Genomic DNA, 14,360 nt, shown 5'->3' on the forward strand with positions numbered 1-14,360 from the left:
GAGTTATTCCGATAGGGTTTCCAATTCTCGACAGAATTTCAACGAATACGCCAGTCAGTCGAGATGATTGAAAGCTCCGATCTGCAGATCATCAGGATTAAGCAGGCATTATTTTTACGATAGAGTTAAGAACACCACGCGGCAGATCCTTGGACGATAAGTTTCAGGACGTACCGCATCGGCTGTAGCTGTACGATGGTTTGTAACCAGGATCAGACCGATTTCAGCGATTAGCCGATTTGCGGCTGCCCCGCAGGTCGGTGATATATAGCGGGTCGTAAAACACGATCATTGGTTTACTGCCGGTTGTCTGTCATGCGCTAATTGTTGAGCACGAAAACGCTTATCTACCACTTTGCTCGTCCTTCCTACATACGACGTTTTAATTGTCAGATTTTGCCAGGTGCTATAACTACACGTTTTATCCGTTGTTTAACAATTTACATCATTTTAATTACACTCCAATAATTTTACACCATCGTGTATTAACTACTAAAAAATTTATCCATCTCTCGCATGATTTTCACTACCGATTATTCTTGGGCGACAAGTGCTCGGAACCAAGGATTCAAAAATATGGATTTTGATCAGAGATAGATGATGATTTATTTCGTGTTACAAATGTTTAATACCATTTAACAGTCTGGTATTTTCAAACATGCTGCTTTCGTTATCAGGTGTTCGAACATCTCTCGAAGATTTTTCTTTTCTCACAAAATATTCTGGATCTGTAAAAAATGTGGATAGAAAAAGATTAATTTGTGTACCTATAGTTGCGGCTCGTGCAGCGTTGTCGATTAGTTCAAGGCAGCTGTTATACACGTGCGTAAAGATTTTATTCCCTGTTAATGTACGAGATGCGATATATTTATCGATTCTTTTGGCTTGTTTTTTTTTCTCTCTCTCTCTGTCTCTCTTTCTCTGTTTGCTACTAATCCTCTCAGCGAGAAATATGGCGAGTTATTCTAATTTCAGAGCGTAACGAAGTTTAAACGGTTGAATTCTTGCCAGATTTTACGGACCGTCGTCTTACAGCTCGGGAAAGTTCGATGCATTAATTTGAAACCTCGTGGAAAAAAGCACGATGCGTGAACTTTGTACACCTACCGTGCGAAAGAAAATCCCATAACTTATTCCCAGCTTGAAGCTGCAGCTTGTGCTACGCGTCAGGAAAAGGCTGAGTTCGGACTCACAAATCGGCTGTTGCTTCGACGAGCGACGGTGACATCGTATTATTTGTTGGTTTCCGCTCCGTGTTGACGACTAATTTGTTTCTTTTTCCCAAAACTAATGAAGAACGAACGGAAAAAAAAATGGAAAAATTTGTCCGCGGCATTCTACAAACCGCACTGCGTTAATACGTTATTTGCCTCTTTGAAACCGGACGCCCATTCATTAGTTTTCAGACACCGCAACGCGTTTCCTTCGAAGTTTATAAAGAATGTCTCATTGTCAATCTCACTCTAACGATATTCTCGACGACAAATTTACTCTTTTTTTTTTCTACATCTTGGAACCAATTTGTGTCACAATTTAGTCGAGTAGGTTTTTAGCGTAACGTAAATTTTTATTCTTTTTTTTCTATCACATTAAATTAGTTATCCAAATGAAATCAACTACTGTATTGTATAAATATATGTACATACCTAACTGCGGTAGCTTTAGCACGTATTTAAGTGCGGCTACTGAAATTACGACGGTTAGTGTTTTTACGGCAGTCAAGGCTGTAACCCGGGCGTAACATTCGGCCGGTGCTATTAGCGCGGTAATAATTATATCCTCAGTCTCGTTCCCGACATTCAAAATGCTGCCGAAGCGCCGTTGCGACGATATTCAGAGTCGAAGTTCTTACGGTCCCGCCTCGATTTCCTCTCGGCATGATTTTCACGTATCGAAAAAAAATGGAAAATAGTTACAAGGGAGTAAAAGAAACTGTGAAAAATAGAGAAAGGAACAAAGCGTAGTCGCGGTGCATCGAGCGGCAGCTGCATCTGTACTATCGATTGACTTGACTTGAAAAGCAGTGTTGGTAGGCAACGCGACGCGTGACTCGAACTTTATATGAGTCCCACCTTGAGGCGCACCACCAGCCACATTTCGGTGTCCTTGGCGCAGATACCATCGTCTTCATGTCCGCATGCTTCTTGCGCGAGACCTCCTTATGTAGGAGTAGAAAATAAGGTAAATGGGTAGTACCTACACGGTTGCCTCGGCGCAGGTACCCACCCATCCCGGATTCACCCTGGATTCACCCTCGCGTCAGTAGTCACGTAGAAATTTTCGTATTTGGTAGAGATCACGTATGGATAAAATGGCGTCACGAAAACCCTGCTGACTCCGATATCCTCCCCGAGCAACGAAAGACCAGAAACCACCACCTCGAGCCCTTCTATTCGGTCCCTCGGCCCCGTTCCTTACTTTCTTCCTTCCTTCCTTCCTTCCTTCCTTCCTTCGGTCACGTCTCGCCGGGTCTGAAGACCTAAAAGGAAAGGTAGCACACGAAGGTGCTGCGCCGAGGGGATCAGCCTACGTATCGTTGTGTGTTCCACTAACGATTCGGTCGTTTACCTGCCCGGACGTACTGTCCGTGAGATTTTTCCACCGCTTGGTTATCGTGGATCCAGGATAGTCCTAAACGCGTATCATGGAAAATTCCCGCGGGAAGGAGAGGACAAGTTTTCTCGGTATTTTTCGGAGTCCAGATATGCAACCAAGTGCGCTTACCTCTTACAAAGTAGAGGCTGAACGGCGTCTTCCTATCTTTTTGTCGCGGCCTTCGCTCGGCGCCAGAGTCTCGGTCTTAACCGAGACGAGATACGACCACACTGTATATCCTGGCGCGATGTGTGCACGCCGTTTTTACTCGTCTCCTTCCTGCCCGGATCCACCCTCCTTTCCGTGCCGAAAACGACCACGACTTGTCTGCGAAATTTGTTTCAGCTATACGTACGCATCTGCACCCCTCATATATATTCGGTTTGCCTAGGCCTACTTTTGCAAAAACGGTGAAGGAGTATGAAGGAAAAAGAAAAAAAAAAGAAATTTAGGTTCACTCGCTCTTACGTCATGCTTTATGCATTGAGCCTGTGAGGCTGAAAAAATTCCAGTTCTCCGTAAGGTTTTCAGGAGGAAGAAGAAAAAAAAAGAGAGAAAAAGAAGAAGGAGAAAATGGATGAAGAATTCATGCGCGTGTCGATAGACGCATCTTTTCTTCACCGAGCACAGGTGCAGAAGCATAGTGATAAAAAATTGAGCTTCAACGTTCCTCGTGTCGCGGCAAACGTTACGGAAATCCACGCTGGTTGGTACATTTCACCCTACGATGGTACCTAGGTGGATGAAAAGATGTACGACGTACATGTACCCAAGTCGCGTTGCGCAGTATACTGACTGCAGAGGTACAATTTATACGGGTGAACCAACGTGCAGGCAACATCCTCCTCTTCCTCCTTCGCCAATATCATATCACTCCGTATTTCCCGAGGGACAAAAGCTGCCGAGCTGATACGGTGCAGATGAGGATACGTTGCAAGCGTGGCTCGACGGCGTAACGTCCAGGAGCCGGAAACCTGCGCCGGCATTACGCATCGGTGAAACGTGGAGGATGAGGTGGAGGTTTGCGGAGACGAATAGCCATCGTCAACCAGCATCCTCTCCGCGGAATGAACGTACTTGTTATATTCTGCCTCCGAATGGACTCGTCAGAGAATTTCTCCACGGCTTCCGTTATCACCTGCGATAATTACGAGCAGCGGAACATTAGCGTGGAACAACATTAATTACGTATTTCTATGTATTCGCTAACTTCTCGGAATACAGATTCCTTCGCAGCGTGTATATGAATTATGTCAGCGTTACAAGTTTTTCCATTTTTGTTGCTTCGCGGTAACGATCGGTGAATTTTAGAACCAAGGTGTTATCGAAGTACCGTGTCTTAGCTGTTAGTCCGGCGTATTGGAACCGCTGATCTCATGCACTCTGTGTTTTCCTTCGTACACACTGGTCCAAGATTAGCTCGACACGTTTTCGGGTCTCTCCCTCACTCTCCGCCCACTTTTCTCCCTTCCCGACTCGATTGGTTGCCAGGCTGCTTCTGTTTGTCTTTTAGTCCTGCACGGACACTCTCGTTTCTTCTATCAGAGATCTGTAATCAGTTTTATTCAAATACAAGTTCTACGACAAAACAAGTTTGGACGTATTAATATATGCAGAGAAGTGTGTTATCCACATTCTGATGTCATCGCTGTTTATTTTTTTACCAAACGAACGATTCCACTTCAATTTAATTATAATTACCGCGATTTGTTATTAAATGTGTAGGTTCATCGTAATCTGGGGCATAGAATTTTATCGAAACTACTATTCGACACTTTAACCGTCGGATTTCTCGTTATTCACATCTGACGACGTATATATCAAACTACTTTCAGCTCTGCGATGAAACAGTGATCGTTGAAAAATTTTGAGATTTAGAGAGGAAAAATGAAGTAGATACGGTCGCTGGTTGGCGTAGGTCAGTTGACCCTCCCAGTCAGCTGTCCGCGACGACGAATGCGGACGGGTTTTATTCGTTGTTGATTTATCGCTTCATCGGAGGAAGAGGATTAAAAAGAAGTGGCAATAAAAAGTCACTCCTCTCCATCGATCAACGTGAGCTTATTTTTGTCGACAGGTGATCGAATCCACTTCGAGCCGGTAAGTAAACGGCGACAGTTAATCAGCGCCGGTGTTACAACCCTTTTGGACGACATTGCGCACCGTCGCGTCGGGCCAATATTCGACTTAGGTCAATGGGTCATTGGTATAAACCCGAACGGGGAATCGAAGAAACGAACGAATAACGTGCGGTGCAATAACGGTCACTACGCAGTGCGAGAAAAATCTGAAACTAGGTTTACGGTGCGCAGCTCTTGCCGCGGTGTAAGTCGAGTCTAATTAAATTGCCTTTTCGATGCGGCAAGAAATTACTTTTCAATCATCGCTCGTGCCGCTCGAGGTGGTTTTACAGGTATTAGCACTAGCCTTCGCGCCGATCAGCAATCGATATTGGACTTACACACCGCGTGTCATTCCATGGTCCACCCGATCCCGTTATCGGTTCGATATCGGTGCCTTGGCTACAGGCTTCGGTCTCCGACTATCGGAGTTTTCGCCTGTCCGTGAAAACAATCATGGAAAAATGGAAGAAAATAAAATAATAATAAGAATTCATTCCCCGTCGCATAAAGTCCCGATGATGTTTTTGTTGTTTTTGTTTTTCCCTGTATTCGCGCGAAACTTTCTCTCATCTCAGAGAATCGCTATGTATACTCATACCTTCGCGTATAACATTTTTCTACGACAGATTAGATAAGGTGAAAAAGTTTTATCAATACCCTAATTCGTTTCCAACTCCCTTCGAACACGATGTTCATACTCGCGACTGCCTGGCTCCGGATCGCGATCGGAGTAACGTAACGAGCGGGGACCAATAAGGGGGCATGGATTAATTATCCCGGGCAGATATCGGCGGCCCCTCATTCGATTGTTTATTTTAATTCAATCTTTGCTCACAATGGATACTTTCCACGGCTTACTTGCAAACGGTTTATCGAGTCGGACGTTTCTTGGGAGGTAAGAAGGCAAGGGAATAGGGGGAAGAGGAAATGAAAATAAGAACAGGCCAAGGAAACAAAGCGGTTGTAGGGTAAATCTCTCTCTCTCTCTCTCTCTTTCTCTCTCTCCTCTTTGTACGATAAGAACCTATACGAGTTTGTAAACGGCGTATGCGTTACCAATAAGACTTAGGCACACACGTTACTCGATTAGTTTACCTGCCACCATAACTGCATATAAGAACTCCAACTCGACCCTGAGTTCTCGCAGTTAGTTCTGAACTTCCGTCTGCTCTCGACTATACCGGGAATCGTCTATTTTCCCGGATTCCCAGGCCTTATAAATCGTCTCACCTCTGCAGGGGTAAGTCGAACGAAGATCAGCTCCGAAGTGTTGTATTATACTATTACACCGACCATATATATATATATATCTCCTATCTTTGCCTGGAATCTTATCTTCTTCTCTCTTGAGCTCGGCTCTGGAGGTGCGTGCTGGCGGCATATATATTTTCACCTTTTTTTTCCATCTCTCTACCTTGCTCTCTTTTGTCCCAGTTAGAGCCGTTCGACAATTAGACTGGTCAGTCGACTCAGTCGTGTCCAGTCCTTCGTGACCTAACGGTACACGCATCGAGACTTGCCCGATGGTTTATGGGCATAAAAAAAAAAAGAAAAAAAGAAAGGGATGCTACCGGACGCATTGTGGCTTACGGACCTCTGACGATGCGGTTCTACGCCTCTGACGATTTTTTGCTCCATTTTTGACGCTGATCCTTTTTCCGAACGGTCAACTGCACCTTTTCGAACGGGGTTGGTTATGCCGCTCGGTTCTCTCCGAAGGTATTTTTCCGAAATTGTTCGCGCAGCTGCGGATCTTACATTTCGACCAAGTGTTGGAAACCCGTTTGGCTCTGTATAGGTATCGCAATATTCTTGGGAAATCGAAGGGACTATTTTCCATTCGTTCAATTTCCCATCTCACATTGAATTGTAAATTTGAAACTCTGTTTTTTTTTTGTTTTTTGTTTTTATTTGTTCTACTCGTATACCTCAAAATCAACGATCGATAATTTTTTTTTTTTCCCTGTTTCTCTTTATCAACCAGCTGCTCAGCCCGTAGGATTTGCTCGTAAAAGTAGCTGAGGATACGTTTTCAAGTCTTATTATATACTTAGGAGCCACTGCGGTAAGCTAAAAGGCGAATAAAGGAACCTCTACTCGTCCGATAGAGAGGTCGAGAGTGATCAGTGTAAAGACAGAAACCACGGCCGAAGCTTCGCTACATATACCTTACGAAGAATGAGAACGGGGTACAGATAAAGAGAAATACCGAATGCGGGTGGGTATATTCGTTTCGGTGCCGCCCATACGAATAACGACGAACATGAGACCGCGGACCCTTATTTATCTGCTCGAGAATAAATTGCCATACACGTTTGATACAAGCGCTGTATGTCTGCAGTTTTTTCGCATTTCACAATAGGAATGTTTCATCCATCTTTGCACAATTCAACGAATGCCGTGTAATTTCGACGGAATTTCGATATCCGAATTATCGGTAGTTTCGCGTTACTTTGACGTGTGCCAGATTCTACATGCACGAAAATCGAGCAGAGGTTGGATTTTACGGCTTTCCCACGAAGAGGTACAAAGAGCTTCTCGAAGGCAAGCTTCCGGGGCGTGTTGAAAATCAAGGAACTTAATTTCGAGAATATATCGTTCGCTCTGAGGATTCTTCACTTTCGTCGTATTTTGAGCGTGGATCGAATCAGAGAGACGTTTTACCATCGATGTTGCACCACTGCAAGCTCTCTCGTGTCTTTGGTTTTATTTCATTTTTTCGCGGTATATACGACCGGATGGGGGATCGTTCTTTGCCCGAGATGAAACACGTGTAGGTAGGGTCTATTCCATTTTCTATACTTGGGGGAGTGTACGAGGAGGCTTGCGGTGGCGCCATAAGGTGTGTAATGAAGGTGATACTGCAGGGGATGACACGGCCGCAGAGCGAGAACGGCTCTCCCATCTCACCGAGACTGGGTTAGAGTCACGGCTCCAGGAGGTCGGGATTTGATCCTAGGTAGGCCGTTCATCTCACGGGATGTGATTTCATCTCGGCAGACAACACCCGTCTTACGCGGCATTGCCATACACGTATAATACGCTTCTTCCCATCGTCTGCGAGAGACGCACAGCCAGCTGCTGGATCGGTGCCGGTGTCCACATAAAACCACATCGTGGACCAGACACGCGTCTCCATCTCTTCCTCCATTTTCTTGGACAAATTTTCCCTTCCCCCTCGCCCTTTATCCAGCCTAAGGAACTCGAACGATGTTCGTTATCTTCCGGGGAAGAAAATTGTTCCATATTTTTTTTAGTCTCCTCTTCTTCGCTTCCTCTCGAATGATTGACCATAATTATCGATATAATTATCGCCTACGTGGTCATCAATTCTTAACAAGGCAATCGCAATGCTGTCTGAAGGTTATATCGAGTGTAATTTCAGGTACGTTTCGTCATTCGTGTTTTACACCCGCATCATCGTGTGTTGCGCACAACGGATTATTTTCTACGAATGTGTTTAATATCGCTCAGCGTAATAAACCTCAACAGGCGATGTTGGCCTTTCGCTATTTTGGAGTAACCGATCTTTGCGGGATCTTTGATCTACCTCGTCATTTACACATTTATGCATTCACCACGTATATCGTGATGTTTACCGACGACAGATCGTAAATCGAAACTGCATATTTTTGCTGTCTGCAGAAAGCCGCGGGAAGAAGTTGAAACCGTGCGTGTGTAATATTATCTTTATTTACCTACATATGTGCGCTTAACCGATCCTATCAAGGTTCTAGACATCGCAGAGCCACGTAACCTGGACATAAATCTTGGTATTATTTGAATATATGCCACGATATATTTGGAATAAATCGATACGTTGATAACCGGACCTTGACGGTAATCGAAGAAGTATAAAGGTGTACATATATTGTGCAGAGAATGCACGATGACAAGTTATTGAACGTAAAATCATGCTTACAGAGAAAAATCTCTATTAATTTTTGTCCATCGACGTGAATTTGTGTACACTTAGGCAATTCAACGGGCTGCAATTAGTGTGTCTACAAATTGCGAAATTATCACACATTGGAATAAAGATACAGGGAGGCATTATATTTGTGCAATAAGTTGCGAAATAGAAGCGCGACACGCCATCCGAGACTTTCTCTCCGCCTCTTCGATCCTGTACACTGCACAATTTCAACTCAGGAATTTTCTTATACTTACAAATATTTTTCTTACTAGTATTCGTGCGAAATATGTGAAAATTTTTACTTATTCACACTTTCGGGGTAACGTGATTCGTCTATTTGTACGCATGTACACTGAGAAAAATTTAATTTGTTGCAGTAACTAAAAATGAAAAATAAAAAATGAAAATAGTTTAGGACCGAGCGGTAACCGGAACTAAAAATTTCTCTCAGTGTAGTATCGACGACCAGATTTTTAAGGCTGGTGCAGCAGGTAGAGCCGATTGGAACTGGGCGGCGCCTGGAAAATAAGGAAAACAGGGCGTCGAGCTGCAGACCGCTTGTATAAACCGTGTGTATTTTCCTCGGTTATACGCTGGTATTTTTACGCCGCGTCGCAGCTCGGGAAACGCAATGTCAGTTTTGATTTTCCTAAAACTCTTAGCAGCAATACGATATCGTGAATTTTTCTTCCCTCATCAGTATATTTCATATCAGTAACTAAAGGATACCGAGTACTTTTCACTGCGCAAATTATTTTCAGTTTTTGAAAATGCGACGGATTTAAATCCGCCGTAAAGTTTTTCGTACCGTGTTACCGTTGCTTTGTGGATAAATCGTCAGGATGCTCGGAAGCATAGAGTGTTGAAAAAACTAGCCGTAACTGATACCGTTCGGTAAAGTGTCGTGAACCGTTTTCCAGAGATTCCCTCTTGAGTTTCTAACGGGAAACGGGATCGCGAGTGAAGACGACCTATACTTACACCATCAACCCCGAGTATTCGTCGAGCCAGTCCGAAGTCATTTGCCTTGGATGAAAATCGAATAGATGAAAATCACGGAATATCCCTAATCCGGTGAAAAAGTCGTTCGAGGCCTCTCGCCGCTGATCTACAACCTACACGCATCCGTCCATCCTTCCGTTGATCCAAAATTCCGAGCTCGACCCTCGGCTAAATTCGAGGGATGGAAATAGTCGGGTTAGATTGCAAATCGCGAAAATCAAATCGTTCCGGTAAATACGTTCGGGCGCTCTTCCGCCACCAATATACGCACATGGATCTGTATGCTCACCGTTGCGTACATACATACACATACCGATATGTACCTATGAGGTATCGTGTGTATCCACTGCCCTAGGCAAAGAACCGCATAAAATCCTGCTTGCCTTGCTCGTATATATCCGGCATTCGTATACCTCTGTACCCGTAATACCTCTTCACTCGGTGCCGATGCCACATATTGTACCCATCGGAACTATCTCCGCATGTATCGCAGCGAAATTTTTCTGTAACCAATGCGTTGCATCAACCTGCTGATATTTCGCCAGCGCGGTTAGGTCACCCGGTTATCCCGTCAAGTTTCTTCACCTTCCACAGCTGGAAACGAGGACGACTTTTTCTGGGTTGACTTAATCAGATCGTTTTCTAATTAAACGAATCTGAATTGGTCGGTCACTTAACGCGTGATTTACATTAGTTACATTCTAAACAAGAAACTTGAGGAATAACTAATCGTTTGAAAATGTTTTTATCACTATGACCATGATTCACGATTCTAAATACGTAACGTGTAACGCTTCGGGGAACTGTACGATCCTTTTCCATTTGTCGACGTTCTCCTGATCAGTGCAATCCGGTTTTCGTTGGATTTTCACTGGTAAAATCGTCGAGAAAAGGCGAGGGAAGTCTTGAGTGTTACTTTTGCATCGAGCGATTATCTCTCCAGGTAATGAGAAAATTAATGGGCCTCAACGAGGAGCTGGAATGGCTTACAGTTGGCGGCTCGTATCAGAGCCGAACAAGGGGTACAATTTTGTCCACCCGTTATGCAGTGTTTAACTGTTGTTCACGTTCTTGCGTATGCGTGTGAAGCGAGTAGATTTTGCGATTAAAAGTTCCGCCAATCATCCAATCTCCGTTAAGAGAGAAAGAGAGAGAGAGAGAGAGAGAAAATGACCGTGCAGCGTCGCTCATGCTTCGAATCCGTCACGCGCACCATGAATTCGTTCCGTATTTCATAAAATCATAATTTATCCCTCTGCAGTCACGGTCTCCTTTTATTCAGCACGGCAGTTTCATTGCTCGAGGCGGCCAAGAGCCGATAAGCCTTATCGGCTGTGCTGAGAACAACCGAGCGAAGCTTCTCCTTCAGCCTTTTTCATAGTCTCTTTATCGAATCTTGGCCCCTTTGATGTACCTCGTTTCTTTGCTGTTCATTTATCGTTATACTTTTCTTATGTACCACACACCGCGGATTGTTTTACCTGTTTTAATTTATCTTCTTGTTTTACAGATGCGGAAGAAGGCGCAACGGCGGCCCGTCGCTCCTTGGGTGAGTGATAATTCCTTACAGCTACTTCAATTACTTCAATTCCTCCACTGTTTCGCCTCACTTTTGTCTACCATTCGTATTTGTCTCGAGATTTTCTGCGCTCCGGAGGAGCCGATGGTACCTTCTATATTGGGCCGAAATTAGTAGTGTGTGAAAATTTGAGCGTTAATTGGTACGCTCTTGGCGTCGATGTAATTAAAACCGTCTATCTCTAGTCTTATTAAACGCCAGAAGTCTAGGCCGCGGTCTAATTGTACCAATCAAAAATATTACATGCAGTCAATGTATTGCGAATGAAGCTTTACCAATTCCCACGGTAACTTAAGGCCGCGACAAAATTCTCCTGCGAATCATCTTCCTGCCTACCTTCATTTCTCACCAATCGCACGACGGAAACTGACAAGCAGACACACACGTATGACAAATGGACATCAAAGTTTATGAAAGTAGGACAAAGAAGCTGGGGAAGGGGGGCTAGGGCTGCTAAAGAAATTGAGTGAAAACTTCAAACTGCAAACTGTACGGGTGGGTATATATGTATGTACCTATACTGCAGTCGAGTTTCATCCGATACGCGTAAAACTTCCGAAGCTTTTAACTTTCCGTGTGTACATCGATACATCGGTGTGTACGTACCGTATCCCCTTCTTTCAAACTGCTAACAAGTTTCCGAAGCTGCAAAATTTTTACGGGACTCCGAGATGAACCCGTACACCGGACGTCACCGTATAACATATTGACGGCGAAAATCCATACAACATCTATTCGTTGTGACTATAATCGTGCCGGAGGAAAATGTTTTTCCTTACGATTCACTTCGTTTTTAAGAGATTCAAAATACCGCGGAACGAAAACTTTATACTACGCGATTGTAATTAAGTGGAACTGACTTCTCCCCTTCGACGATTGGAAGTTGTGGTAAATTGGTGCTACCAATTGAGGAGGAAAGAGTTCGTCTCAGTCTTGATTTTTCGACGCCTTAACCGCGGCACGCCATGATATTTCCCATAGTTTTGGGGTGGTTCGTGCTGAGGGTTTCCGGCAGGTGGATTTATACCCTTCGCATCTAAGGTGGCTAAGGCCAAAATCGTCGGGGACTTTGGTACAGGGTCGAAACAACGAAAGAGAGAGGTTCGAGTGTACGCGCGGAGTAATTGGACGGAAGAGAGGATGAATAGTAAGGGGGGGGGGGGGGGGGGGGAGGGGTGAGGAAAGATACGGGGGATGAGCGGAGAAACACTGGCTCTGCTCTAAAACGTCTGGAAGAGACGACCGACACAGATCCGTATCTTAATTTAATTTGCTTTTAACGCTCGCTATTCTCTCGCTCTCTTTCGAGGCTGAAACGGGAACGCGGCGGGAGTAAATTTTGAACATCGCTTCTTCGCACTCTGGTTCGTGGACGCTTTTATACCGTACTCGAAGGTAAGAAGACGAAGGGGCGAATTAAGGAAGAGTACAGAGGAAAGGAAAATGGAGATGAGCCCGACGAGGAGGAGACGCGACTTACGGGCGATATTCTACTTTCGGATTAATTAATCCGATTATCGTGATCGGCTCGACGCGACGTGCGGACGACGAATCGTTCTCTGTATCCGTAAAGGCATACCGAAAGCTCGGCTGAAACCCAACCCCGACTCTCACGGTTCGTGTCTTGGGGTTCGGCCCACCCGACCTAAGGGACAATCAAAGGGAAGCGAAGAACCCTTCGGAAGCCCGAATGGAAGGAGCCACTCTTCTCGATGGAGTTCACAAAATGAAGAATGAAACTCCAGAGACATCTTATACCTACCGGTAATTCCCAACCCCTCAGGCCCTCTCGGCATCTATATAACCCGCCCTTTATAAAACGTGCCACTCTCCGCCCGAAATTCGACCTTGATGGTTACCTGCCTGTAGGATTAATTTAACCTTAATGAAAATCCATTACTCTCGAACCTCTCGACTCGCCTACGTGCGATCCGACTTGGGCTTTTTGCCCGAAAGTATCGATATCAGTTCATTATCCATGCACGAAGAATTGAAATTAAAGAAATATCATTTTATTCATGATCAATCGTTAGCTGCAATTGGGTCGCAGGATTGTAGAAAATTTTTAGATTTTTCTCGTGATTTTCAGTCGTCTCATTGGATCGAAATTTGCGTCGATTGTTTAGTTACAACTTGGGTATAGATGCACAAAAATGTTTCAACGATGGAACTACACTAAGAGAAATTTTTAGTTTCGGTTACCGCTCGATCCTTAACTATATTCAATTTTTACCACAACCGAAAAATACAGTTCCAGGTAGAGAATGAAAATTCGTTTTCTAGCTGTTACCAGAAAGTCTAGTATCCGTTACTATTCTTTCTCATTACGATCACGGTTACTATATTTTCTTGTAACTCTTGCGAAAATTTAATGCTCGTGCAATGATAAATTGACGTTAAAGTCTTGTTTAACTAAAAATGTAGAGTAAACCTCACACACTGATTTTGCGTTGCAATTACCAAAAAAGGATCGACAATAGCGGAAAATGGTTGCGGTGTACCTCGTTTTTCGCAATTCCAACAATGTTCGAACAGTGTTTTTAACGATATCTGTTTTACTGAATTTTTCTAGTTACTCTAACAAATGAAATTTTACTCAGTGTGGATGAGACTTGGACAATTTTAAAAAGATCCAAGCTCAATTAAAAAGCGTGAGACTTGATGGAGTCGGTAAAAGACAGGCGCGCGTTCTTCTTCCGTCGGGTGCGACTCGTGGATCACGATGGTTGGGTTGGGTTGGGTTGGGTCGGAACTTCCGTATGCGGTGCATGTCGGTACAGAGAGCTCCGCATTGATCGACCGCGTCGGAGAAAAGCTGGGCTCCGATTGGCCCTCGCGATTCTGGGTTCTCATTTGTTTTTTCTTCATCCCTTACTTCGCCCCGTTTCCCCGTATCCTGCACAGACTCTCCGAAAGATAGGACGGCCGAAACAGAGGTTGGTGTACGTACGGTGCACCGGAGAGAGACGGATTCAAAGAAAAATATCGTATCTCTTTGCAACTTACGCGAAATCCGTACAACGAGACAAAATCTTGTTTCGAAGGATCGTCGCGCGCCACTGATTTTGTCGGGGGTGAGAAGAGACGCGCACATCATCCCCCAATCACTCGTACCTTCGAACGAACCCTTTCAAACGTCACGGTT

The 14,360-nt window shown here is 44.4% G+C and overlaps 2 long non-coding RNA genes across 3 annotated transcripts in view; one reads left to right on the forward strand and one right to left on the reverse strand.

The window, feature by feature from the left end:
* Positions 1-485: 485 nt before the first annotated feature.
* LOC124184027 lies at positions 486-4,868 on the reverse strand. Of its 2 annotated transcripts, none has more exons than XR_006871114.1 (6): positions 4,297-4,868; positions 3,929-4,144; positions 3,359-3,733; positions 2,725-2,922; positions 1,647-2,507; positions 486-728 (listed from the first exon to the last, which is right to left on the reverse strand). It is a non-coding gene; the product is annotated as an uncharacterized LOC124184027 (long non-coding RNA). The 2 variants fall into 2 exon arrangements; XR_006871115.1 differs by having other exon boundaries at positions 2,569-2,922.
* Positions 4,869-5,811: 943 nt separating this feature from the next.
* The window catches only part of LOC124176229, a 44,941-nt gene continuing 36,392 nt past the window's right edge, over positions 5,812-14,360 (forward strand). The window contains exons 1-2 of the long non-coding RNA XR_006869334.1: positions 5,812-5,958; positions 11,147-11,185. This is a non-coding gene — a long non-coding RNA (uncharacterized LOC124176229). The remainder of the gene's footprint in view (positions 5,959-11,146; positions 11,186-14,360) is intronic.

The sequence above is a fragment of the Neodiprion fabricii genome, chromosome 1 (assembly GCF_021155785.1).
Source record: "Neodiprion fabricii isolate iyNeoFabr1 chromosome 1, iyNeoFabr1.1, whole genome shotgun sequence".
Taxonomy (NCBI): Eukaryota; Metazoa; Arthropoda; class Insecta; order Hymenoptera; family Diprionidae; genus Neodiprion; species Neodiprion fabricii.